The sequence below is a fragment of the Neophocaena asiaeorientalis genome, unplaced genomic scaffold, assembly GCF_003031525.2.
Source record: "Neophocaena asiaeorientalis asiaeorientalis breed wild unplaced genomic scaffold, Neophocaena_asiaeorientalis_V1.1 scaffold527, whole genome shotgun sequence".
Classification (NCBI taxonomy): Eukaryota; Metazoa; Chordata; class Mammalia; order Artiodactyla; family Phocoenidae; genus Neophocaena; species Neophocaena asiaeorientalis.
Window position 1 is genome coordinate 543,532 of NW_020173712.1, and position 26,486 is coordinate 570,017.

Sequence of the window (26,486 nt, forward strand, 5' to 3'; positions counted from 1 at the left end):
CGAAACTCAAGCTGCGCGTACTTGAAAGGTGGACGGGCTCGTTGGGCAGCGGTTAGAGCTCTCGGGGGTTCCCCCGCGGGGCTGCGAAGAGTACAGACAGGAAGCCCGGGACCCGAGCGCCTGACCAGAACTTCCCCGGGGGAGGCTGGAGCAGAGCACGAGCATCCTGCCCAGAACTCTCCAGAGCGCGCCGGCCGAGCGCGTCGTCGGCTTCCCCAGCGCGCGTGCAGAGGGTCCCGGGCCCCCGCCCGTGGGTCCAGACTCAGCGGGCAGCGGGAGGGACGTTGAGGCTATTCCCCAGGGAGAGGCTGACCCTGCCAGGCTGGAACCTTCCATTCCGGCCCAGCCTCTTCCCCCTTCTCTGCGCCCAGGAGGGAATCGAGAAGGGACTTTCCAGAGAGCGTTAGCGTGCAGGGTGTGGAAATGGAATAATAGCATATGCAAATAGGCCCTTGCGTGCCTTCCTCTACCCCTGCGAGCAAGAGCCTTTCTCCAGAAAGATGTTCTTGCTCCAAGACACTTGACAGCGCTCTTCCTTCCCTGGACGGCGGCAGCAGGGCCGAGTGAAGTGGTAACACCCGGGCAGCGGCAACGCCTGGGTGGGCCGGGTGGACAGGAGGGAGTAGCAAACAGAGGAGGGGAAGAACGGCCGCTGAGTTGGAAAGACAAAGTAAAACGAAATTTTAGGAGCTCGCTGTGAGTATGAGCTGGGAAAAATAATCATGGCAGGCTGATTTATTATGTACGTATCCTCTGTCTGAAAAGTAGCTGGCTTTTGTACAGTGGGTTATTGCAGAGTAAATGGCACATTAAAGATATAATCAAGATGTTTAAGGCATATTGAATGACGTTAAAAAGTAGGTGAGACTTTTGTCACGGTCTATAAATATAAAACTGTCAGGGCCTTGGAGAGATTTCCAGTGCTTTAGTTAAGATGTGGCTCCATTTCCACAAGGAAAATATTTTTAACCTTTTGTTATTTTCAGGGTGGGGTGGGATGGAGTCTGGAAGTGGTGTAGAACCTATAGGGATGATAAAATAATATGCTTTAAACCCTGGAGTTGTAGACTGTAACCTCTACTTAGCAAGTCATGAACTTCCTTGCAGTGACAGTAGCATGAAAATATTACATAGTGCATATGGTACTCTTTATTTTATATTGGAGTATAGTTGATTAACAATGTTGTGTTAGTTTCAGGTATACAGCAAAGTGAATCAGTTATACATATACATGTATCTATTCTTTTTCAAATTCTTTTCCCGTTTAGGTTGTTACATAATATTGGATCTCATTCAGTCCTGCCTTTGGGTATAAGAGTTTTTGTGTTTTGAAAATAATCTTTTTTTTTGTTTGTTTTTAACATGCTGAACCTGACTTTATATGAATGGGGCAAATAGTGTAGCTTTTCTTTCTTAAAGGCTTAACTGTATTATTGTATTTTCTTGTCTTTTGGGACCTGTACATTCAGTGTCCATTATTTCACTTGCTTACCCAGAGTTCTGCCTGATTTTTCCCCAAACTCTTCTGATTGCTGTACACTGCTGACATTTGCCCCCATGTTGTAAACTATGGATTTGAATAGAGTGGATTTCTCTTCATTTGTTTAATAAAAATCACCTTGCTGTCCTTAGTCATAGCACTTTTGAGAACAGATAAGCAAACTCTTTATGCTGGAGTTCACAGAGGGAGAAGAAGGTAGAAACTTGATTTGGGGGTTTGCTCAGATAGTTTGGAGCTGCTTGGATTGGTAGCACATGGACTGGCTGGGGTCGGAGTCTTTTCTTCAGGATCTGTCCAGGCCCAGGCATGGGATGGGGTGCAGTGCTGACTGGAAGGCCGGTGATGATTCTTGGTCATCCTCTTATCTCTGAATTCCTATCGTCCCACCTTTTTCCAAGGACCCTGAAGAAACTCAGTGTAGTCTTACCTTCTCAGTGTGGGCCTTTGGGCTAAATCTGTAGCAAATGTTTATTTACTCTGACTGTCAGCATTTTATAGGCTTGGGTGTGGTCCCGAAAAGCCAGCTTTGGGTACTTTTTAAAATTCAAATGGTGATTCCTCCCTCTGGTTGTTCTACAATCTGGCAAAAGTTCCTTATTTTGGTCCTGGCCTCAATCTTAATAGCAACAAGACATTCTTTTTATTTTAATGATGACTAATGAAGTATTTTTATGGTTTACAATTTGCAGAGCATTCTCATTTGGGTCATTTCATGTAATTCTCCCATAAAATTTGTAAGGTTAGTAGAGACAGTTGAATTGGCACATAATGGGAGCTTATTAAATATTTGTTGAATGAATGAATTATCCCCGTTTTACCCATTGAGACTCAAAGAGGTCAAGTGACCTACTGAAAGCCCCACTGCCCAGGAGGGACTCGAACTCAGATCTTCTGATATTTTTCCGCTCCAGATCGGCTCTGATATAGTGTTTTACGTGATATTTGTTGTCTTTTCTCTAGGAAAATGTCTTTGATTCTCCAAAAAAGATACTGAGAAACTGCAAACAGTTGCCTGTACTATCAAAGGGTGGCCAAGAGCTTCCCTACCCCTTTATACAGACTTTTCTTAGGCTCCTTACTCTGCCAGAAATTTATATCTTTAAGGTCATGACTGTCTGGATATGTTCCTTATTGGGGATAAACATTCAAGGTTATGCTGAAAAAATGACTGTCTTGGATTTTTAGTATTTCTTGGAGGTGTAGGCATGAAACCACACAGATCTCAGAGGAAACTAATACCACGGTTTTGCGTGTGTAGCTGAACAGCTGTCTCTAGCTTTGTCTCCTGAGGTATGGGGAGAGGCATGCGGTGCCATCTTTTGGCCGGGGGCCTGGTGTGCGGGGACCAGAGGTTGCCTGGCCTACAGTAGTTGTGACCACTGCTCCCACTGCTTGAGGAACTGTCATCCAGATCCGCTCGGATATTAAAATCACAAGGAAAGAGCCCCCTGTTCTCCCAAAGCCAAGACTTAGGCTCTATGCACCAGTAACACTCCATCTGCTTGCCAGAGACTTCCTTCAAGCCCCGTGACACCAGGAAGGAGAATTTCCCTTCTAAATCTAAAGCTAGTTAGAGAGGAATGACAGCGGGAGTCCACCTGGGCCCTTTCCCTTTGACTTCTGTAATTGGAGATTCAGAGCTTTGGCTGTGAAGTTTCTCCCAGAGGAAAGTTGAGAAAACAGTTCTGATTCCTTCTCTACTGAACTGACACCCCTTCTGTCTTCAGTGTGTGATTGTATGGCCACCTAGGTGGTCTCAAACCTGCCAGTATTGCCCCTGATGGCTTATGTGCCTTGTTTAGACAGGCCTTTCTGAAGTGAAGGCTATAAAGATTTATTCTTATATTTATTTTATTTGCAGTTAACTCTTTCATCCAGCTGAAGTGTGTTTTTCATAAGGTGTGAGACAGATCTGAAGTTAATATTTTCCTCTATAGATGCCAGTTTCCCCCTCTGCAGTTCGTTTGTTTGTTTTTTAATAAGCTTTTAACTTTAGGATAGCTTTAGATTTACAGAAAATTTGCACAGAGAGTACAGAGAGTTCCTGTGTACTCCCCTCGGCTGCTTTTTGACTTGAAAGGATATATTTTTGCCTGGTCCTAAATTCCCACATATACACAGATGTCTTTCTAGAATCTTACTTTTATTCTATTGATGCATTTGCTATTTCTGCCTCAACGTCATATGTTTAATTAATATTAGTTCTAGAGAGTTCATAGCTTTTGCTAGGGAATCTGAGATCTTACAAGGCTTTTAAGAGGTCACGTCCGGACCTCAGGGAAGGAAGGCAGTATTAGCCCTGTGTATGGGTGTTACTGCTGCTGAAGTGACTGGCCAGGAAGGAACACATGTACCTCTCTAGTACACAGGGAGGGGTCATCATTGGTGACCTGCGTCTTGTAGAGAATGCCCTGTTCCTTGAGCACAAGCCTCGGACACAGTAACACGGGCTAGGCTCTGGGGTAGGGTTTTTCCTCCTTAGTACCACTGATATTTTGGGACTGATCATTCTTTGCTGTGGGGCTGTCCTATGCATTGTAGGATGCTTAGCAGCATCCCTGGTCTCTACCCACCAGAGGCGTTAACAGCCCTAACTACTCACGACAATCAAGTTATGTTCAGAGACTGAAAATATCTCCTGGGGACCAACCTGCATGCCTCACCCTCACCCCAGCTGAGAACCACCGGTCTGGTTCTAGCTGCCTGAGCGTTAACCCTGGCTCCACCGTTCAGCAGCTGTGTGCCTCTGTTTCTTCCTCTGTAAAATGCAAACAATAATGGTGTTTGTCTCCTGGGATGGTCCTAGGAGACCATTTGACCATTTGGGCAAATACACATAAAACACTCAGAACAGACACTGGTGGGACAGATCCTAGCTCAATGTTAGCTATTACTGTTATTTAAAAAGCCCTTTATATTTGCTCACACTTCTAATAAACACACAGACTTCCCATTTTTCTACTACCTCCATAGCTTCCCCACCACAGAGCAAAGGTGTTTAAAGCATAACAATATTTGCCCCAAAGTTACATGTTAATGAAATGGAACTCTATTTTCAGGGTTCTGTAACTGCTAATTAATCAGCTCCCATGATAAACCCATCCGAGCTGCCTGTGATTTTTATTTGCAGCTACAGAAGAGCAATTCCAGTTAGCGAACAGGCCTTTAAGTGACAGTCCAGCTTTGTGGAACAGCAGAAAGGCCCAGAAACGATTCTCTAAGCAAGACAGTAATGCCAGTGGGAAGAGAGAAATCTGGGATGAGGAGAAGACTGAGGATTTGCTCGATTTATTCACTTGGTGGCTTTGGAAATGCTGTGTTCATTTACCGTTGAAACACACCATCATCTTGCAGTTAAGAGAGGGCTGGATGGAAGACTTGTCTTCCAGCAATTCATGTGACTTAGTCACCCAGAGGTTTTTTTTTTTCCCCTTTTGTAGCAGTAGCTTTTGTAAAACCATAATGTTTGCTGTTAAGCTTGTCCGAGAACCCCTCTCATGGGGATGATTATTTCCAGTGTGTAAGAAGAGCTGGCTGATATGGGGGAGGGGGTGTGGGCTCTTTCTACCTTCGTCCAAAGGGCTCACTTCCTCCAGTGAAACCAGGAGTGGTTTGAAGAGGCGAGGACTGCCCTGGCTTGAGCTGGAGGGGCTGGAGTCTGGGTGGGGCTCATTAGTTTGCTGGCTTCAGTGAAGCTTGGTTAATTCACTTAGCCTGTGCAGCTGGGCTGTTGGGGACGTGGGTTCGGGAATTGGAATGATTAGCTTGAAATCCCAGTTCCTTAACTCGCTGGCTGTGTGGCCTTGGGCAAGTCCCTTGAACCTTTTCTCATCTTTAAAATGATGCTGATGATTGTACCTTCCTCATAGCTTTTTTTTGTGAATTTTAAGTGAGATAATTCGTTTAGCCCAGTGGCTGGTGCATAATAAGCACTTAATACATCTTAGCTGTTATGGTAATTATATAATTATCATTTATTTGAGTGTCCTCTGTGAGTACATTCAGGTCAAAATTCTACAGTTTGTGCCTCCGAAGAGTTTAATACTCTGGAAATTAGTGTTTTGACAGGTGAGCATCGAAGGCTGGGGAAGTGGGAGGGAGTCAGAGAAGTCCCCAGAGACTGGTACCCTAGTAACCACAAGGGCATGGACCCTGGATATGGCAGAGCCTGTGGATAGAGGGAGAGACAGTCAAGGCCATGGAAACAGGGACAGGGAACTTAGAATCCTCCCCTCCCCCCCACCATAGGAGACAGTTACCAAGTTTAAAGTGGATAGGCTGGAAGACCAGAGAGAGAAGTATCTCCCACTTCTGCTGAGTGAATCCAGCCATCAGTTTCTGCAGACTTTAAGCCTGTTTTGTAGTAAGCTCTGCCTGATTCCTGGCCGAGTGGGCCCTAGAGCCTAGAGGTGCCTCCCTGACCCTCTTCCCGTGCATGGGCTGCAATCAGTTGTTTGGTGAGTTGTGTTTTAAGTCTCTTTTCTCTTCATAGGAACTCACCTCATGTTTATAAGGGGATTTTGTTTTACACAAAGGGCTAGTGAAGTTCAACCCTGGAGGATAACCCTGCAGTTTCTTACTGGCAAAGATTTGTCAACTCAGTCTCTTTAATATGGCCATGTCTGCTCCAGCTTTCCTCCTAAGGCTGTGCGTGGAGACCTAAATGAGATAATCACTCAGACTGTTTAAGATAAAAGAAAAAAATAAAGTGCTATGTAAGGGACTGTTTTTTTAGTGGCGAGCATATAAAGCAATTTGGAAGCATCTCCTTTATACCTTTGGGAAATGAACTGGAAGACCAGGATTCATTTAGCTCTGAAAGGATTTTAGATTTGCAAAGTTATACCAGATGAGTAGTTCTCCTAAAAGCCTCACATACTAGAAACTCATTCCTATATTCTAAGTGTATATAGCAAGAGCAAAGTGCCACAGTAGTAATTTTGGGGCGGCAAAATCTTATTTATAACAACTTTTGGGTTAGTTTTTATTTTTTCCTCAAAGAGTGGGTAAAACACATGAAGGAGAAGGGCATGAATTCTTGGAAACGGAAATGAATAATTCGTCTATCATAACACACCAAGACCAAGTCAGGTGTGGGTTTCTTTCCGTAGGATAAATTCCATACGTTTACCCAACAGAGTTACACAATGGAGTTCTGTCTTAAAAGAGAATTCAGGTTTTTATTGATTTAATACAACTTTAGGTTTCCTGGGCTCTGTACTGGGGAAGTGCTAATAATGGGTAGAACAGGAGTGTTGATAAATGTGAACAGTCAGTGGTTAAAAGGCCTTTGTATTGTTCTTTTGTTTCCATGTTTTCTGACTACAAATCTCATGAAGTTGATAAAATGTCTCCTAATGTGGAGTACGTCCCGGTAAATAGGAGGCAATTACTTTGCTGAGTTGCTCTGTCCTGTTCTCCATTCCGGCTGAGAAATGGTTCTGGCTGTGCAGTTGAAGTTCGCTGTGACCTGGCTGCTTCAGAAGTGCAGGAGCAAACTCCTGCCTCATTGGTGATGCAGACTCTGAAGAACCAGAGGTTGGAGGGTCTTGGTGACTCCGTACAGGTGGGGTCCCTGATATCCCCTGTCCAGGTGACGCAGTGACTGTTCAGAGAGCTTGTGAGGAGGTTATCTGAAAGGTGTGGTGGTCTTCAAAACCAGAACATGACAGTTGGGTGGAGGGTGGGAGAGCAACTGGGAACAGGAGGGAATCTTTCAGAGGGCAGAGGGAACGAGTTGTTCATTATAAGAAAGACATAGAATTTGTTATCGCAGAACAATTACTTGAGAAATGTTTTCTAATTGTCTACCATGTGTAATGTACCCCTGTTATAGGTAGGGAGGGCAAAGAGGTTGAAAATGTCACACCTGTCTTTGAGAATTTCCATCTCACAAGGCATGCACTGATGGATACAAGACCCCACAGGATCAAGTGTTAAATTGCATGATGGATATGCGGGACTATTTCATGCCCTCCCCACAACTGTTCATCACATCCGGCCAGAATATTTTAAAAATGCAGTCAGGATCACATCACTTCCCCGTTTCTTCTGTTTTCCCCTGATTCCTAAGCAAGGGTGATGTGAACTGCCCCTTGGCTGCCTGGGCCTGCTTCACTTCTGTGCCATGGCTGGTCTCAGTACCATCCCCAGGGGAGGCGTCCGTCTCGGTCCCCACTTGTGTGCCTGTTCATGTCCTATCTCAGAGTGTTTGAACATTCTGTTCCCTCTGCCTGGACTCCTGACCACAGCCTATTTTTCCTTCAGGATTTCTCCTTAAATGTCACTTTTTCCTAACTACCAGGTGCTTGGTAGGATCATGTACTTTTCCATTGGCAGTGCTTCTCACATTTGAGCTCACTTGTTTTGTATGATTGTCAATGAGACCTCAGTCTTTCCTGCTATTTGGTCATCTCCAGGAGCATCAGGGCAGCAGCCGTGTTCATCTTCTTCCCTGCTGTCTCCAGCATCGTGCCCAGAGCCTGCCATGTAGCAGGTGCTCTGTAAATGAGTGATGGATGAATGGATGGCTGGATGTGGACGGAGAGATTCCACTCTCCTTTAAAAGCACATTGTCCCTTCTCCTACTGGGGCACTTGGTATGTTGTACTAAACATTCCTGTCTACCCTCACATGCCTACAGCTTCCAGAGGGCAGGAATTGGATCATAATCACCTTTTCATCTCCAGAGTCTGGCTCACATAGAAACCAATGAAGGTTTGTGGATGAAGAATGTATTATGCATGAATAGGGTCGGGGTGGGGGGCTTATCTGGGTTTTAAAGCGTGCCTGGGGATAAGGGTGAAGGAAAAGTGAATTTAAGCATCTAAAATAGCAGTGGGAGTTGGGATGCAAAATAAGATTAGGGTTAAAAAAAAAAAAAAGCTGAAAACTGAATTAGATATATACCGCATAGTCACCAGACACAGCTTGACAGGATGTACTCATACTGCAGATTGGAGGCCTAGGTGGCAAGGTCGCTGGGAATTTCCCCACCCGAACTTAATACCTTAAATAATGTCTGTCTTTCAGCCTGCTGTCCACCTCAGGAGTTTTATCCATTCTACAAACATTTATCAAGCACCTATTCTCTGCATTCCCAACAGGGGAACCGTCACCCCCAAAGGCACAAAAATTGGCTTGCGGGAGGTGAAAAATTTCATCCTTTTTATGTATAAAGCACAGATATACATATAGTACATGAACAGATATATAGTATGTCTGTGGTATTAAAATTTCATAGTGGAGGTGATTAGGAAAAAATCTCTAAAAAGGCTCTTTTGGGAGATGATAATGAAAAAAAAGGTAGAGAACTGACTCGCTCTATGACAGGCATTATTCTTGTCAAGGTGCCTATCCCCATGGAACTTTCATTCTTGTGGGGCAGGCAGTAAATAAATAAGTAGCCGTAACTGTCAAAGAGTAAGAAATCCTGTAAAGAAGAAAAAAGCAGGCATAGAGATAGTGTACATGGGGGTGAGTGTGGGCACGTCTGTGGCTCTTTGAGGTAGGGGGTCAAGTAACTTGGATGAGGTGACACTTGAGAAGACTCTGGAAGAAGTAAGGGGGAAGAGCATCCCAGGAAGAGGCAGCAGTGTGGAGGAATTGGAACGGCAAGGAGGCCACTTGGGCAGGAGTGGATGAGTGAGGGAAGGATGGTGGGAGATGAGGCTGGAGACGGGATAGGGGCCAGGTCACATGGGCCTTATATACCGTGCTAGGGGGTCTGGGTGTTGCTCTGAGCAAGCTGGCAAGCTTTATGCAGGGGAGTCACTGACCTGATTTGCCTGGCTGCTGTTTGGAGGGTGGACAGTAGAGGCAGGAGTAGAATCAGGGGACCAGCAAGAAGGCTATTGCTGGGGTCTCCGTTGGAGGTGGATGGCGGCTTGGATGAGAGAGAGGGGTTAAGTTCCATTGTACTGTGAAGGGAGAGCTCACAGGCCTTGCAGAGGGATGGAAGGGAGGGTGCAAAAGAAAGAGGAGTCAGGTAAGCCAAGGTTTAGCCCAGGCACTGGGTTCTATTTATGGAGCCGAGATCGACTGTGGGCGGAGCACGCCTTCCCGGGGACCATTCCTAGAGTGAGGTCTTCCTTCTATCAGCTGCAGGCCCCTCTTGTTGACGCTAGGCTTAGCATGTTTATATATTTAATTTAATATGTATATATTTAATTTTAATTGAAAAAATGTTATTTTTATACAATTTTGAAAGTTTACTTTCCATTTACAGTTATTATGAAATACTGACTATATTCCCCGTGTTGTAGATTATCTCTTTGAGCCTATCTTAGCATATATTATATATTGCCTTCTACAGTTACTTATCTTTCATCTGTATACATCGCTACCTTACCTAGTCTTTAAATTTCTTTAGGGAAGGAACTTTTCTGTTGTTGTTGTTCTTTCTCCAAGAGGCAGGCAGTGGGGCAGAATGGCTACAATTGTTAGTTGTGTGTGCTAGGGTAAGTGTTTTAACTGCTTAGCTTTTACCCTCTTTCCCTTTCTCTTCCCCCCTTCCTCTTCTTCCTCAGTGTTTTTTTTTTCTGTTGTTGTTCAGTGGAGAAGGCAACCGTATCTACTTCCTACCACGACTTTGTGAAAGCAAAGTGAGACTTGCACATAAAGCCTTGCGTAGGTCTGGCAAGCGGTTGGTGCTTGGTGGTTTTTACGTCACGTGGCTCTCCCCTTCCCACTAGATTTCTGTGTTGCTGGCTCTTGTATCTCAGGGTCATCTAAGCTGGAGCTCTTTGCGGTAAGGGTATCCCTTTTCCCCTTCCATGTCTTGGTTTTCCTTCATAAAAAAAGGGGGAAGCGAGACTTACTGAAGCGATGAAACAGTGGAGCCCCTCAAATGCGGGTATTTGCTCTGTACGTGATGTTGAATCCTAAGTGTGACAGGCTCTGTTGAGTTGAGGATGATGGAGAAGCCTTTCCATGCCACCCGGGGGGAAGTGAGCGCCAAGTGAATCATTTTCAGTAAGCAGAATTGATGCTGCAGCCTGAGCAATACAAGACGTTTATATAGTAATCACCAAATTGTGTGGATCCAGCCAGAATGAAAAATGCCTGGAGCCTTGGCTTAGGGCCATGGATGAACAGAGCATGAAGCCTGGCATGGAACAGAAGGAGTGGAAGGCATGGGGGTAGCACGGTGATGTAAACAGATGTACATTTAAGTAGAGATGAAAATACGTTGTTGCCTCTTTCCCTTTGTGCAGTCGTGGCAGACTTCGTTAATCTATCACATCATTCATTCCTGATTCTGATATAAAGCTAACATTTCTTGAGTGTTTACTGCATGCCAGACACTGTTCTGTGCACATCATCTTCTTTACTCCCCACAACAACTCGGTGAGGTGGGTCTATTATTATCCTCCTAGTCCTATGAGAAGACAGTCTCAGAGTGGTCAGTAATGTGCCCAGGGTCTCCAGGCTGGCCAGTGGCAGAGCTGGGATTACAACCCTGGCCACCAAACTCTACAGCCTGCTCTCTAATCGTTACGCTTTACAGCCTCTAGCTATGCCCAGATGCTACCTCAGAATCCTTCTACCCCGTAAATTTATTCCCATCTGCTTCATTAAGGTTGTGGGATAGAGGTTCATACTACATGTGCTCATTTATTCATTCATTCGCTCATTCACTAGACAATACTTCTGTGCGTCTGCCATGTGCCAGGCACAGTGTTAGGTGCTGAGGATTCCGTAGTGAATGAGACACAATCCCTGCTCGGGGGCTACGCTTAGTAGATCATGACTTCTTGTCTGAGACTCTCTGCGGGTAGGAAGAAGACTCAGAATTTGTGTGATTCGGGATACTTCCCTGTGTTGAACCAGAAGGTGTCCCGATTGATGATGGAAATCAGCAACAACCTGAAAAATGCATTATAATGCCCAAGCATGCACCCTGGACCAGAAATCGGGCCACCTGCCACCTTTTTCTGACTTGACTGATTGAGCTATTTGATCTTGGGCCTCAGTTATAACTCACGTTCAAGCAGTGCTTTCTTATGCGTTCGTTCACTTTGTTCCTTCCAGTAACTGAGTGGAAGGAGTTCTCTGAAGTGCAGAGAGGTTATGTGACCTGCCTGGTTCTCACAGCTGGTTGGAGACAAGCAGGTTGGAGACTAGAACCCAGTTCTAACTTCTAGCTCCTTGTTCTTACTATCTCATCATGCAGTATCTTAATGTCTTTTGAGGCCTTCAGTTTCTCCATCTATAAAATAGGGAAATTAAACCACATGGTCTCTAAAAGTTCCTCCCTCCTTCCCTCCTTTCCTCCCTCCCTTTCTTCCTCCCTTTCTTTCCTTTCTCCCAAATCACTGCAGTGCCTATGTGATCCAGACATTATGCTAGAAGTTGGAAATAATGTTGTGGAGAACACGCACACACACACACTCACACTCACTCCTCAAAAAAGTTAAAAGCCCATAGAATGGGAGAAAATATTTACAAATCATATACATGGGACTGGTGTCCAGAACATGTAAAGAACTCTTACAACTCAATAATAAAAACAGCCCAATTAAGAGCTTGGCAAAGGTTATGAAAAGACATTTCTCCAGAGACGTGCAGGTGGCCAGTAAACACATGAAAAGAGCCTCTGCATCATTAGTCATCAGGAAAATGCAAGTCAAAACCACAATGAGATACCACTTTACACCCAGCAGGATGGCTATAATCAAAAGAGAGATAATAACAAGTCTTGGCAGAGGATGTGGAGAAACTGAAGCCCTTATACACTGCTCGTAGCCTTTGAAAATGGTGCCGCCCCACCGGAAAACAGTCTGGAATAGAGTTACCGTATGACCCAGCAATTCTACTCCTAGGGATATACCCAGGAGAAATGGAAATGTATATCTACACATATGCTTGTACACAGGTGTTCACAGAAGCATTATTTATAATAGGCAAAAAGTGGAAACAATCCATTTGGATTGTTTGAAGAAAATGTTTTAAAACTGGTTATGTTGATGGTTACATAACTCAGTGAATATACTAAAAACCAACAAGTTGTACACTTTAAATAGGAGAATAGTATGATATGTGAATTATATCTCAATAAAACTATTATATATACTTTAAAAAGCCCTAGCATGAGCTCTGCCCTTGTGGAAAACATAATCTTGTTTGGGAGATAAGTATGAATCAAATAACTACACAAAAGTTGTGTTTTTTTTTTTTTTTTTTTTTTTTTTTTTTGCGGTACGCGTGCCTCTCACTGTTGTGGCCTCTCCCGTTGCGGAGCACAGGCTCCGGATGCGCAGGCTCAGCGGCCATGGCTCACGGGCCCAGCCGCTCCGCGGCACGTGGGATCCTCCCAGACCGGGGCATGAACCCGCGTTCCCTGCATCGGCAGGCGGACTCTCAACCACTGCGCCACCAGGGAAGCCCACAAAATTTTGTAGTTACCAATTATGGTAAGTGCTATGAAGGGAAAGAACCAAATCTTATGACAGAGACTAGCAGGAAGTTAATGGGGGTTAGGGAATAGATATTGATACTAGGAAAGCTGTAACATTCCAGTGCTCCGACAGAGATCCTCAAATAGCAGTGGCTTAAACAAGGTAGATGTTGAATTCTCGCTTATACAGTACTGCAGGCGTAAGCAGTGCGGGGCTCGTATGGAAGCCCACAGTTGCAGGGATCTTCTGGCGTGTTGCTCTGTCTTTCCCCTGGGGGGGCTGCCCTCATCTGCATGGTCCACGGCGACTCTCCATCAAGTCTACAGGCCGGCACTGAGATGGGGAAGGGGGTGCTGGAATGCTCATCATTTCTGCTCACATCTAATGCTCAGTCACATGAGGCTGGGAAAGGAAGTCATATGCCAGGTGTCCATGTGCCCTTAGGGGCTCTGTTATAACCTTGGAGGTCCTATTACTAAAGAAGGAGGGGAGAACAGATGTAGGGTGAACAATGAACAGTTTCTGCCGTGGATGGCCTCTCTGAGGAAGTGACATTGAGGGTGAGAACCTGAGGATGAGTTGGTAGAGAGAGAGAGGGAAGAGTTTTCCAGGCAGGGGGAGAGCGTGTGTAAGGGAAGGCAGGAAAGCCCAGCTACAACATTTAATGATGTTTAATGATGCGCGTGTCTGCGAAGCACATCCTCCAGGTGCTTAGGACTCAGGAGTGCCAGAACTAGACCTGGTCGTGGGAAGCAGTGGCTCTGGATTCACCTGGCTCTTCTCTCTTGTATCTTACAGGGCTGGGACGGGCCTGGGCCGTGAGGAGGGGGGCTTTGTGCCAACTCTGGAAAGCCTATGTGTATCCCCAGCTCTGAGAACTGAATTCCATGGGTTGTGTCAATGTCAGACCTGTGAAGTTTAGTTCTTCAGCTGGGATATCTCTATCATCCTGGACTCGAGGGACATTGGAGAGAACAGATCCGAGGTCGGCTGAAGAACCTGGAAGACTGGAGACAGAAGGGCCAAGTCTCAGGCTCTGAAGCAATAGGGAGGATGGGTTCACAGGAGGAGCACTCATTTCATTGTGAGAAGACTCGGATTCTAGCTGAGCAGCGTTCTAACTAGCTAAGTGGGTGCCCTAGGCAAGTCAGTTTTGCTGCTGCTGCTGCTTTTACTAGTTTACCTTTATTGATTACTTACAACGTTCCAGGTGCGGTACTAAGTGCTTTCCATGCTGTTACAGGAGACTCTTGGGAAAAATCACTTTAGTGAAGCTTGGGATGCCTGGCGCTGCCATGCAATGATTTTTTCCCCTTCTACATGGAATCAGACAGAATTAACAGAATGTGACAAGTACTCTTTAGCATGGATTGCTGAGCTAACTGGCTGGTCCCTCTTTAGGATGAGATACATGGATACATCCCTCTTGTGGTCCCCCTCTCCATTTATTTGAATCTCTACTTCCTTGCCTTCTGTAAGTACATTAGGGCTATATAGTGTCTTTGTATTCCAAACTAGGCAAAAGGAGGTTGTGATTAGACCTTACTGTGGTTCCCAGTTTCTCCCAGGGAAAAGGGATATGAGGGTTTTGAAGGCCTGCTCCCTTTGCCAGTATGGTCATGTGTGTGCTGTAGGTCAAGCCCTCTGTTGTCCTCCTGTGTCACTGTCAGCTTGGTCTGCTCTGAGGGTCACGCTTTCTACAATAATGATGATTTCCACCTTTAGGCAGCGGGCTGAGGGCTGCCTAAGTAATATCTGGGCTTTATTAGGCTTTAGATTTGATGGGGAGCCAGGCCTTCCCATCTATTGGAAATTCATCTTTGAGGGTCTTGGTGTCCTGAAATGTCCATCTCCTTATGTCTACAGAATGCAGGTGTGGTCTGGCCCAGGGAGGGGAGGCAGGCACAAAGTGGGAGGCCCACAGCACATGCCTTCTCACTGTGTCTTCTCAGTGACACTGATGTGTATCAAGTGCCCACTACATGCTGGGCACTGGGCTCAGTGCATCTTGTGCATGATCTCAATGAATCTCACATCAAGCCTTATCTAGAAATTGAGGACAAATTAACCAAAGGATGTCAAATAAAGAAGTGTAATGATGTTATACGATACAAAAGGGTGCTTGGTTCTTCTGAAGGCCCCCGGTGTGGGTGTTGGACCTGCGTGTGCTCTCTGGGCTCTACTGATGGTATTAAGGGCCTCTCCCACCCCCTCTCAGTCTGCCCATTTCTGTCCTTTGCTTACTAGACCTTTAGCCAGTGACTCATCCTAGAACCAGAACACTGGTGAAACTCAACTGAGACCAGAGATCAGTGTCTTTAGTCCTAGATGCTGGAGAAATTCCAGAATTTACTCCAGAAGTTCCAAATGCTCTGGATTTCAGACCATCTGTGTTGTGAACAGGGGCTTAGAGCACAGACTCGTGGTTTACTGCAAAAGGCTAATCCTTAATGCAGGTGAACTCTTCCTAAAGCAAACCTGGTAAATGAAATATGGAATTCTCTCTCTCACGCACACACACACACACACACTTAAAAAAATAACACAGTAGATCTATGAGGAGTAGGTGAAAATTCACTATATAAGATAATATTTCATTTCCTAAGAGAACTTTTATTAAGTAAGAGGTGATTCCATTAAGTAATACATTTTCCAAGGATTTTTGAGATTGTATTTGCTTTATCAACACATTTTATATAAGTGGAAAAAGTAGGTTACAAAATTGCATGGATTATATGATTCAATTTATGTAAAATTATAAATGCATAAAGGAATATGTGCATTGAAAAATGTACATCAATTTACCAACAGGGATTATTTCTTTAGTGGTGGGAATTAACATGTGTTTTTCTTTCTTTGTATTTTCTTCTAGTGTTTGATTCTTACACTGAGCATGATTAATTAAAACAATAAAGTTATTATTTTTTTAATCAATTTTTATTGGAGTATAGTTGCTTTACAATTTTGCGTTAGCTTCTACTGCCCAGCAAAATGAATCAGCCATACATATACATATATCCCCTCCCCTTTGGATTTCCCTCCCGTTTGGGTCACCACAGAGCATCGAGTAGAGTTCCCTGTGCTATACAGTATGTTCCCCTCAGCTGTCTATTTTATACATAGTATCAATACTGTATATGTGTCAATCCCAATCTCCCAATTTCTCCCACCCCACCCCTTTCCCCCTTGGTATCCATACATTTGTTCTGTACATCTGTGTCTTTATTTCTGCTTTGCAAATAACGTCATCTGTACCATTTTTCTAGATTCCACATACATGTAAAAGAGTAAAGTTATTGAAGAAGATTTCACATACAATTGTGATGAATCTAGACAAGTGCTAGTGCTGTGCGTTTGGTAGAAGTTACGTTGCACAGGTGTGTCGTGGAAGAGTGGACGGAGGTTCCTGATATGTTCAGTGAAGGAGGTGGGCATAGGGAAATATACAGTGTGATTTTTTTTTTTCAAGAGGGAAGTGTGTCTGTGTGTCTGTGTATGGAGTCCAGTGGGTAGTGGGTGGTAAGGTAGCAGGCGATTTTTCTCTCTCCCTTACTTAGGCTTTTCTGCCCAAATAAGAAGAAAAAGAACTCTCACTGTATATGTGCTCCTTCCCAAGAATCCATCCATTGTGTAAACCAGTGGTTTTCAAGTGAGTTTCCTGGACGAGCCACATCAGTATCACCTGGGAACTTATTAGAAGTGTAAATTCAGGCTTCACCTTTATCCTACTGAATAAGGAACTCTGGGAATAGGACCCAGTAATTTCTGTTTTAACAAGCCCTTGGGCTGAACTGTGGGTGTTAATCAAGGGACATCCCCACTCCACCAAACTGAAACACAGCTGATATTGATATGAAAGATGCTGGCCACTCCTACAAGTATGAGGGAAGGTATTCTGTAAAATTGATCTCTGAGAGATGAAGGGCAGGACCACAAACCTCTAGATCCTTACCAATGATCATTCCCTGCAGTGAACAGTAGATCTACGTTTTTAAAGTGCAAACTTCAGGTGCATAAAATCACCTGAAGAGGTTGTTAATTAAGGCAGATTCCTAAGTCATGCCCCTGACCTACAGACTCAGCATCTCCTGAGGTCTGCCATTTCAACCATCACCCCTAAGGGATTCTATCAAGGAAGTTCTAGGGCAACACTTTAAACAACGGTTTTAGGCTTTCTCAGACTCTCTTTTTCCCCCCTGTATCCTCGCTTACATTTCTTCTTTCCTTCTCATCCCCTCCCTTCCTGCTGTGATTGGTGGGATCTCAGAGGCAGATTCATCATCCTTTCGGCTCTGTGCTTCAGAGACAACAGGTCAGATGCTCTTGGAGAGGTGCCTTGGGAGTAATAATAATAATAATGGAAGTATTGACTTGCCATCCTCAGATTACAGGGGAAGGTCATGATTTATCAGCTCACATTGATGGGACACGGTGCGTAGCTGGACACACACTCCATAGTCACTGTCTATCCACATGACAAGGCTGCTGAGACTCAGTGATTTAGGGGCACAGTGGTTTCTTAAGTCCTCCCAGCTGTCAAACCCCTGTGTTAGTTAAGGTGAAGATTCCTGTATTAGGGTTCTGCAGAGAAACAGAACAGTAGGATTATATACACATAGAGATTTATTATAGGGAATTGGCTCATGTGATTACGGAGTACCACTTGGCAAATCTCATGATCTGCAGGGTGAGTCAGCAAGCTGGAGACCCAGGAGAGCCAATCGTGTCCTTCCAGTCTGAGTCTGAAGGCCTGAGAACTAGGAAAACCAAGGTGTAGTTCCAGTCCAAAGGCCCGCAGGCTCAAGGACTAGAAAGAGCTGATGTTTCAGTTTGAGTTCAAAAGCAGAGGGAAAAAATGTCCCAGATCAGCAATCAGACAGGAGGAGTTCCGTCTTACTCCCAGGAGGTCAGCCTTTTTGTCTATGCAGGCCAATCATCTGATTGGATGAGGCCCACCCACACTGGGGAGGGCAATCTGCTTTACTCAGTCCGTCAATCCCAATGTTAATCTCATCTGAAAACACCCTCACAGACACACCCAGAGCAGTGTTAGATCAAGTATCTGGGCACCTTGTGACCCAGTCAAATTGACACATAAAATTAACCTTCACAGTTCCTTTTTCATGCTTTTTCACATCTAGATTCTCTTGCCCTCTTCTCTGATAATATTTCAGAGCTTGGATGTCTGGTTGGCACAGAGGCTTGCAAAATGCTCTGGGGGGTAGGGGTGGGGAGCCAGGCATCTTGCCCCATTACTCTTTGTTCTTCTTGGCATTAAAGTGCTTTGAGGAACTGTTTTTGAAGGAAGTCCTGCTCCTACCTCCTGGGGCGGCCCTTCCAAGTAGAAGAGCTAATTTCAATTTTTCCTGGGAAAGGCAACACTACAATTACAACTTCCCTATAGTAGGTGTTTGCAGTGCTCCAGGTGTCTTATATGAAGAAAGATATCATCTCCATTTTCTAGATGAGAAAACTGAAGTTCAGGAAGGTTATGTACCTCGCCTAAATTTCACACACTATTAAGTTTCACAGCCAGGATGTTAATCAAGGCTGCCTAATCAGAGCCTATGTTCTTTTCACTAAAGTTTGTACTGGGCTTTACATTTATAAAGCACTTTAACACACATTATTTTATTTGCTGACCGTAGCTTTCCCCAGTGAAGTAGATATTATAACCATAATTTTAGAGATGGGAAATAAAGTTTTCAAAGGTTACACATCTTGTCTATCTCCTGTGTCATGTAGCTAGAAACTGCTGAAGCGGGACACAAATCCAAAATCTCAAATAAAAAGATAATTTTTATTCTAAAAAAATTCATAGGAATACACATAAACTTAGAAGGAAGGTAAGAAAGAAAAAAAATCCCCTGCCTCAGTTTCTCTAATGTGACTGAAAACAGAGTAGTATACATTGAGGTCCACCCTAATTCCCCTGCCTATGTCTTTAGTAAGCAGGAGTGAGCCCTTATACATGATCAATTCCGCCCTCTGGGGCACAGTTATACTTTAAAATATATTAAAATTACATTGTTGCTAGCTTTTAAGAAACCATAATATATTTTTGCCCTGGGTCTTGCCATACGGCTAAGACTGGTCAGATTCCACCTGCCTCTGGGCAACAAGTGTGTTTTCTTGTTTAAAAGAACTAACATATTTTTATTATATGAGTAATATGAGTTTACTGCAAAAGAATTCTGAAAATGCAGAAAAGTGTAAAAGAGAAAAAAATTTAAACTATCAAAAATTTTTATTGTACAGTAAAGTATTTTTTTAACTGGGAATTTGGAAAATTCAGAAAATCATAAAGCAGAAAAACTACCCATAAGATTATAGATGACTATTTTGGCTTATACCTTTTCATTTTCACTTTTTAAAAACACAATTGGGACCATCATTTAAGTGTAATTTGTTTGTGTTTGTAATTTGTTTTCCTGTTTTTGTCATAAGCATACCCTCATGTCCTTATATGATCTTTTTCATGCATTTTAAATGGCTGCATATGTAGTTCATGGAGTGGGTGTGCATTTGTTTGCGTGATCTTCCCCTGTTGTTGGACATTTAAAACTTGGATCTCCTGAATCCAAATCTGCTGCTCCCCCACCCACACATATCTGTCTTTATTTCCTTTTAGCCTTTTGCTTACATTGATTCAGGCATTATTCGTGATGACCTTAGGAGTGTTAAAAAAAAATAAAAGCCTAGTAGCTTCTTATTCATTAATGTGTAATGATGCTAGTGTTAAGGATTTACTATGTACCAAGTTCTATCTTAAGACGTTGAACAGATTTTCATTAAAGTTACCATTTCTGTTATTCTCATCATACAGATGACACCACAGAGGCACAGAGAGGTTGAGATAAGTATCGGAATGCACTCACTTGTCCTGAGCAAAACATTCACCTTACAGAGCCTTATACAAATAGGCCTTTATTCATTCTGCATTTGGGCAGCTATTGATATTGGTTTGGAGGCTCAGACACATTAAGACTGCTGTCACTGCAGTCCTCTTCTCCCATGCCTCTTGGTTTTAAAATGGCTGCGACTGAGCTAGACATCACATCCCAGTTCAGGGCAGGAAGAGAGTGAAACAGGTGGTTCTGACTGATCACTTCTGCCCCTCTTATCAGGAAAGAACATTTTCTTCTCAGAACTTCCTTTTTCACTCAGCAGAATTCCCCTCATGAATTATTGTATTTTATATGATCACTGCCAACTGCAGAAGAGGCTGGGGAAAAACCTTACCTCTAGAGGAGAAGTTGACTAGATGAGAGCGATTTGGTTAGGACTGTTGGGTCAGTTAACCGACAGTGGCCACCACAAGATACTTGCCAAGGTCAAGTGTTGGTCTTATTTGACCCAACCAGCCTATTTCATACAGGTGCTAATACCCATTAGCTGGGAATTGCTGTTTCTCACACCTCTAGAAATGGCTAGACTAGAAGTGGCCTGGAGCCTGCCAAAACTCATCTTTCACTGAATATAACACCATCTAGCGCATGCTAACATTTTTTATCAATATTAATGTCCCCGCAAAGTGCCATTAAAATAGAAGTGATTTTCATACATTATTTAACTGCAGTGTGTCCACCAAGCCATTCTTTTGCTGGAGCGCCGTCTCCTTGGCATTTATAAACTAGGTAATAAATCTGCAGCTCACTCGGTTCGTAGCCTCGGTCTGTGGCATAGGGAGAGGAGGATCCACAAGCTTTTTGGGCTAAAACAAGTTGCTGCATCACTTTTCTCTCAGCCCTGAGCATGTTCATTAAGGGCCTGGTTGCAGGTGAGCTGAACTAGGGGCTGCACAGTGGCAATTCTGAAAATGATGGCTGTACCCCACTTCTTGAAAATATGGCTTTATCTAATTAGGAAGGGGCTCAAAAAAGATCCGTCATTTACTGGAAGCTTTCAATTGTGGTTATTTCTAGAGCAGAAGTCTAAAGTAGCAATTAAGAGGAGTGTTTTGTTTTAGGGCTGGGACTGGAGTGAGGTGAGTGAGGTGCCTAAGATATTTAAGCAAAATTTAAGGGGATGTTCACTCCCATTGTCGTGTATTACTTGCATGGCCCTGGTTTTGTTTTGTCTTTACTAGTTGCTAATGTTTAAAAATTGGAATAATTATTCAACAAAGGTTTTTTGATCACTTCCGTGTGCCTGGCACTATTCTAGTCACTGGGGATACAGTAATGAATAAAATAGTCATTATTGTCCTCATGGCACTGATATTTTAGTAAAGGAGAGACTTCATAGAGAAATTTGGATTTTTGGCTCCTTAAAGTATCAGAAGAACTGATAACTGTGAGCTGGCCTTTCCTTATGACAGCCATCACTCACATCTGGGGAGCTGCCGCTTCCTTTCAGTTGAGGCATGAGTTCGTCACACTCCCCATCGCTACCTACTGTGTTGTTTGATCCGCACGGGATCTCTATGAGTGGATACCACTATTATTGCCAGGTTGCAGATGAAGAAACGGATGCTCAGAGAGGTAAAGTGACTGGCCCGGGGTCTTCTAGCTATAGAAGGCAGAGTGGGATATGAACCCAGTTCTACGCAACTTCCGAGGCTGAGATTGCTGTCACTGTGCAGAGCAGTGATTCAGGAGGCAGGAACACAGAAGTATCAGCAAGCAAAAACATTCAGCCCATATAAGATCAAGTTAGAGAGGGGTATCAGCAGGAGACAGACGGCACCCTCCAATTAGGATAGCTCAAGCAGAGTTTCATAAACTATTTACAAAGGCGTGGGCAGAGTGTAGGGAAACCACAAGGCGTAGTGCAGGACCCCAGATTAGTAACAGTGGGACTCTACTGCCACTCCTAGACCTCTAGGGGCAGGTGACAGGGTGGGGTGCTGGAATCGGGGGGATAGGACCATAGAGAGGGCTGCACACTTGAGAACTTTGGATGCAGCCGGCCCCTTGGCACCCCACGGGGAGGGAACTTGGAGAATAAATACCCCAACCTTACCAAGTTCTCTCTACTCCTTCCCATTGATCTCTTGCCAGTACCAAACTCAATTGGAAGTTGGAGGACAAGAAGCCCATTGATGCATCCCTCCAGGTTCTGGGGGTACAGAGCAGGGTGGAGAGCAGTGGAGAGTGGCTCAGGAGGGGCAAACAAAGGCAGGGGCAGGTGAAAGCCAAGGGCATTTTAGGGGGCAGGGACTGATGATGGGTAGGGGAAGAAATTAAGATAATTGTGAATACGGGGTCCAGCTTTGTTTTTTTTTCATCAATATATTTTTAAATTGAAGTATAGTTAGTTTACAATGTTGTGTTAATTTCTGCTGTACAGCAAAGTGATTCAGTTATACATATATATAAGTCCTTTTTTAAAATATTTTTTCCATTGTGGTTTATCATAGGATATTGAATATAGTTCTCTGTGCTATACAGTAGGACCTTGTTGTGTGTCCATTCTGTATATAAAAGCTTACATCCGCTAATCCCAAGCTCCCTCTCCATCCCTCCCCTAAACCCCTCCCACTTGGCAACCACTAGGCTGTTCTCCATGTCCGTGATTCTCTTTCTGTTTTGTGGATATGTTCATTTGTATCACATTTTACTTTTTTTTTTCCCTGGCCATGCCGCGCGGCACGCGGGATCTTAGTTCCCCAACCAGGGATTGAACCCGTGCCCCCGGCAATGGAAGTGCAGAGTCTTAAACACTGGACTGCCAGGGAAGTCGCCATTTGTGTCATATTTTAGATTCTACATATGAGTGATATGATATGGTATTTGTCTTTCTCTTTCTGACTTATTTCGCTTAGTGTGATAATGTCTAGTGGCACCCATGTTGCTGCAAATGGCATTATTTTGTTGCTTTTTATGGCCGAGTAGTATATTTTACTTTTTTTTTCCCTGGCCATGCCGCACGGCACGCGGGATCTTAGTTCCCCAACCAGGGATTGAACCCGTGCCCCCGGCAATGGAAGTGCAGAGTCTTAAACACTGGACTGCCAGGGAAGTCGCCATTTGTGTCATATTTTAGATTCTACATATGAGTGATATGATATGGTATTTGTCTTTCTCTTTCTGACTTATTTCGCTTAGTGTGATAATGTCTAGTGGCACCCATGTTGCTGCAAATGGCATTATTTTGTTGCTTTTTATGGCCGAGTAGTATTCCATTTTATATATATATATATATACCACATCTTCTTTTTCCATTCATTCTGTTGATGGACATTTAGGCTGTTTCCGTGTCTTGGCTGTTGTGAATAGTGCTGCTATGAATATAGGGGTATGTGTATCTTTGTTTTGTCTGAATATATGCCCAAGAGTAGGATTTGCTGGGTCATATGGTAATTCTATTTTTAGTTTTCTGAGGAACCTCCATACTGTTCTCCATAGTGGCTGTACCAACTTACATTCCCACCAACAGTGTAAGAGGGTTCCCTTTTCTCCACAGCCTCTCTAGCATTTATTATTTGTAGACTTTTTAATGATGGCCATTCCGGCTGGTGTGAGGTGATACCTCATTCATGTTTTGATTTGCATTTCTCTAATAATTAGTGATGATGAGCATCTTTTCATGTGTCTCTTGGCCATCTGTATGTCTTCTTTGGAGAAATGTCTATTTAGGTCTTCTGCCAAGTTTTTGATTGGGTTGTTTTTGTTGTTGTTGTTATTGAGTTGTATGGGCTGTTTGTATATTATGGAAATTAAGCCCTTGTCGGTTGCATCATTTGCAAATATTTTCTTCCATTCTGTAGGTTGTCTTTTCGTTTTGTTTATGGTCTCCTTTGCTGTGCAAAAGCTTGTAACTTTGATTAGGTCCCATTTGTTTAGTTTTGTTTTTATTTCTATTGCCTTGGGAGATGAAAGGAAGAGCTTTGATGGGGCTGGGAAATTTCTTTCTCTTTCTCTCTCTCTCCCCGTCAGCCATGTTTAACCAACCACCTGTCTACTAGAAACATCATTGATTTCATGTCAGAGATTCCTCAAGTTTGTAACACAGGGCTTGAAACTTTTATTGTGATGACTTTCCAAATGGACAAAATTCTGAACAATGTAGGGAGGTAACTTCTTCCAAGTTTTCGGAAGGGTGACAGAGTTCATTGAACCCTAGCATTGTGGAAGCCTGTATCTTTAAACATCCAAGACTGATCTGTCTGTTTTTAAGTTTCTCCTCTAAAGTCTATTCAGCTTAATACTTCTTGTCAAACACTGTATATCTTGCTAAACTGAGCCATGTATTACCACCACGAAAAATCATTTACCTGCTTGCTTTCAGAATTCTCAGTTTCTGAAATGAACTGGACCATGGCTTTGGATCTTTAGTGGATTTTAATCAGTATGTTTCAATCATCTTTACAGTTACATTTCCTGTATGAGTATCCCTGTCAGCATAGTAACAGCAACAAAATCAGGAGCACTTTAGCTAATATGGTAACAATGCAAATAGCTGTTAAACCTAGTATATGTGGCTCAGAAACAATGTACTTCTGAGAATACATAGCTGCAGGGAGGGACATAGAATGTGGCTGGGTGAGAACACTCATATGAGGAGCATGGTGTCATAATTAATTTACGGAACAGTTGTGACACCACTGGCTGGGTACCTATGAGCCTTTCCCCCTCTTTTTCCTTGTTAATAGAACCCCAATATTGTTCAGCAAGTAGGCAAGTCATGTGCCTTGAAAGGGCTGGCCTCTCCAGTCCCAAGGAGAAAATCATTTGTCCATTACAGGCTGGATAACCTTGTCCCTTTTACCAATGATTGGATTAGCAGGGTCACGGAATGCAGTCCTAATAGGATGTGAGAAGTCTGCTGTGGATATCTCTAGAATAGGTTCTTCTTGTTGCTAAAAAGAGTCACATAGGAAGAAATAGTTGCCTCTTCTTTACCGGACAGTATCATAGCAGCTTGTGATGCCTAGAACTGTGGCAGCCAGGTAATGATGTGAATGGAGCCAGGTCTCATGCTGAGGGTGGCAGAGTACAAAGATGCTCTACGATGTCATAATTCAGGTAACCACTGAATTCACCGACCTGAGTCCTAGCCTACCTCAGGTCTTATTATTTGAGACACTGTGTTTCTGATTGTTGACACTACAGACACAGGCGGCTCAGATCTTTATGCATCGAAGAGATGCATGAAATTCAGGAGTTTAAGGGAAGGGTAACTGATGATTTTAACGTTTTGTTTTCCTACTTTTTTTGAATTCCAAAAGTAATACATGGATGTAAAAATTCAGTCAAAACAGAAATGTTAAGAATCGAAACCAGAGTAAATCCTGAGTTCTCTTCACAAGGAAAAAATACTTTTTTCTTTTTCTTTTGTTTTATGTCTATATGAGATGATGGATGTTCACTAAATTTATTGTGGAAATCATTTCATGATGTATGTAAGTCAGATCATTATGTTGTGTATCTTAAACTTATACAGTGCTGTATGCCAATAAAACAGGAAGGAAAAAAAAAACTGCAAGTCTCCTATAATTCTCCACCTCCTACCTACATATGTTAATATAATGTTAAAAAAATAGGATCTTGAATAGACATACCTAACAGGACATCTTAGATGTCTTTTATACGAATAATGTAGATCTACATCTTTCTTTTTAGCAATTGTGTAATATTCCTAAGTATGGCTAGATCATACTTTTAAAGACCTGATGTGGGTGGTGCTTTAAAAAAAATGTGATCCATGGGTAACTATATTCATCTCTGCCCCCAATCTCTGCCTTCAGCCATTTCTGGCAGGCGTCGCTGTCGTTCAGAGGGGCATGCACAGGGAGAAGGTGTGTGGCACAGGGAGAAGATGTGTGGCACAGTGAAGGGACACAGGATTTGGGGTCAGGCAGGTTGGGGCTGGGATTCAGCCCTACGATGTATACTAGCTATGCCATCTTGGAAAGTGATTAAACCCTTTATGTCTCCGTTGCCTCACCCTGCTAAAAGGGATAATAAAACCTACCTCTTAAAGCTGTAAGGGTTAGAAATAATGTGTTAAATCACTCACAGCCTAGAAGGATATTCAATGAATGACAGCAATTATTCTATGAAAGGAGCCGACTCCATGAACTCGTGTAACTGTCTTTGGTTATCCTCACCGAGCACACAATGGACAAAGATGCCCTAGGACTTGTTAGCCAAAAATAATTTCTTGAAATTATTGAGCAAATGGTACAAAGTAGGTCCACGGGAACAAACAATCTAAATTCATGGTTGTGTCAATCTTGTAAAGGAGTTAAACATTTAACCTTCATTTCATGGACAGAGACCTGCACATACAGTATAAGCAATTTGTCAAATAGGTCAAGAAAAGACACCATAGTAAGAAGGTTTCGGTAGGCTGGAGTGGTAGGCTAAATTAAACAAGGTGAACTTAATTAGGGGAATATGTAAAATTTAACTGTTTGTTTCCTTTTCTTTCTTTTTTTGCACAATACAGAAGGGGAGAAATGTGATTTAATAACAGGTATGAAAAAGGCTTAGGGTTTTCTGTGGCTGAGGTTCAATGTGAAGCCCTAGTGTGATACAGCTGTCTAATCAAGCAACTGGAATCTTAGGCCTTATAAAGAGAAATAGGAAATTCAGAATGAGGAAAGTGACGCCTCCACTTAGTTTGCCCTCGTCAGACCA

At 43.4% G+C, this 26,486-nt stretch overlaps 1 long non-coding RNA gene across 1 annotated transcript in view; it reads left to right on the forward strand.

Moving 5' to 3' along the window:
* Positions 1–530: 530 nt before the first annotated feature.
* Positions 531–26,486, forward strand: part of LOC112403236 (uncharacterized) — a 42,990-nt gene continuing 17,034 nt past the window's right edge. The window contains exon 1 of the long non-coding RNA XR_003003874.1: positions 531–696. This is a non-coding gene — a long non-coding RNA (uncharacterized LOC112403236). The remainder of the gene's footprint in view (positions 697–26,486) is intronic.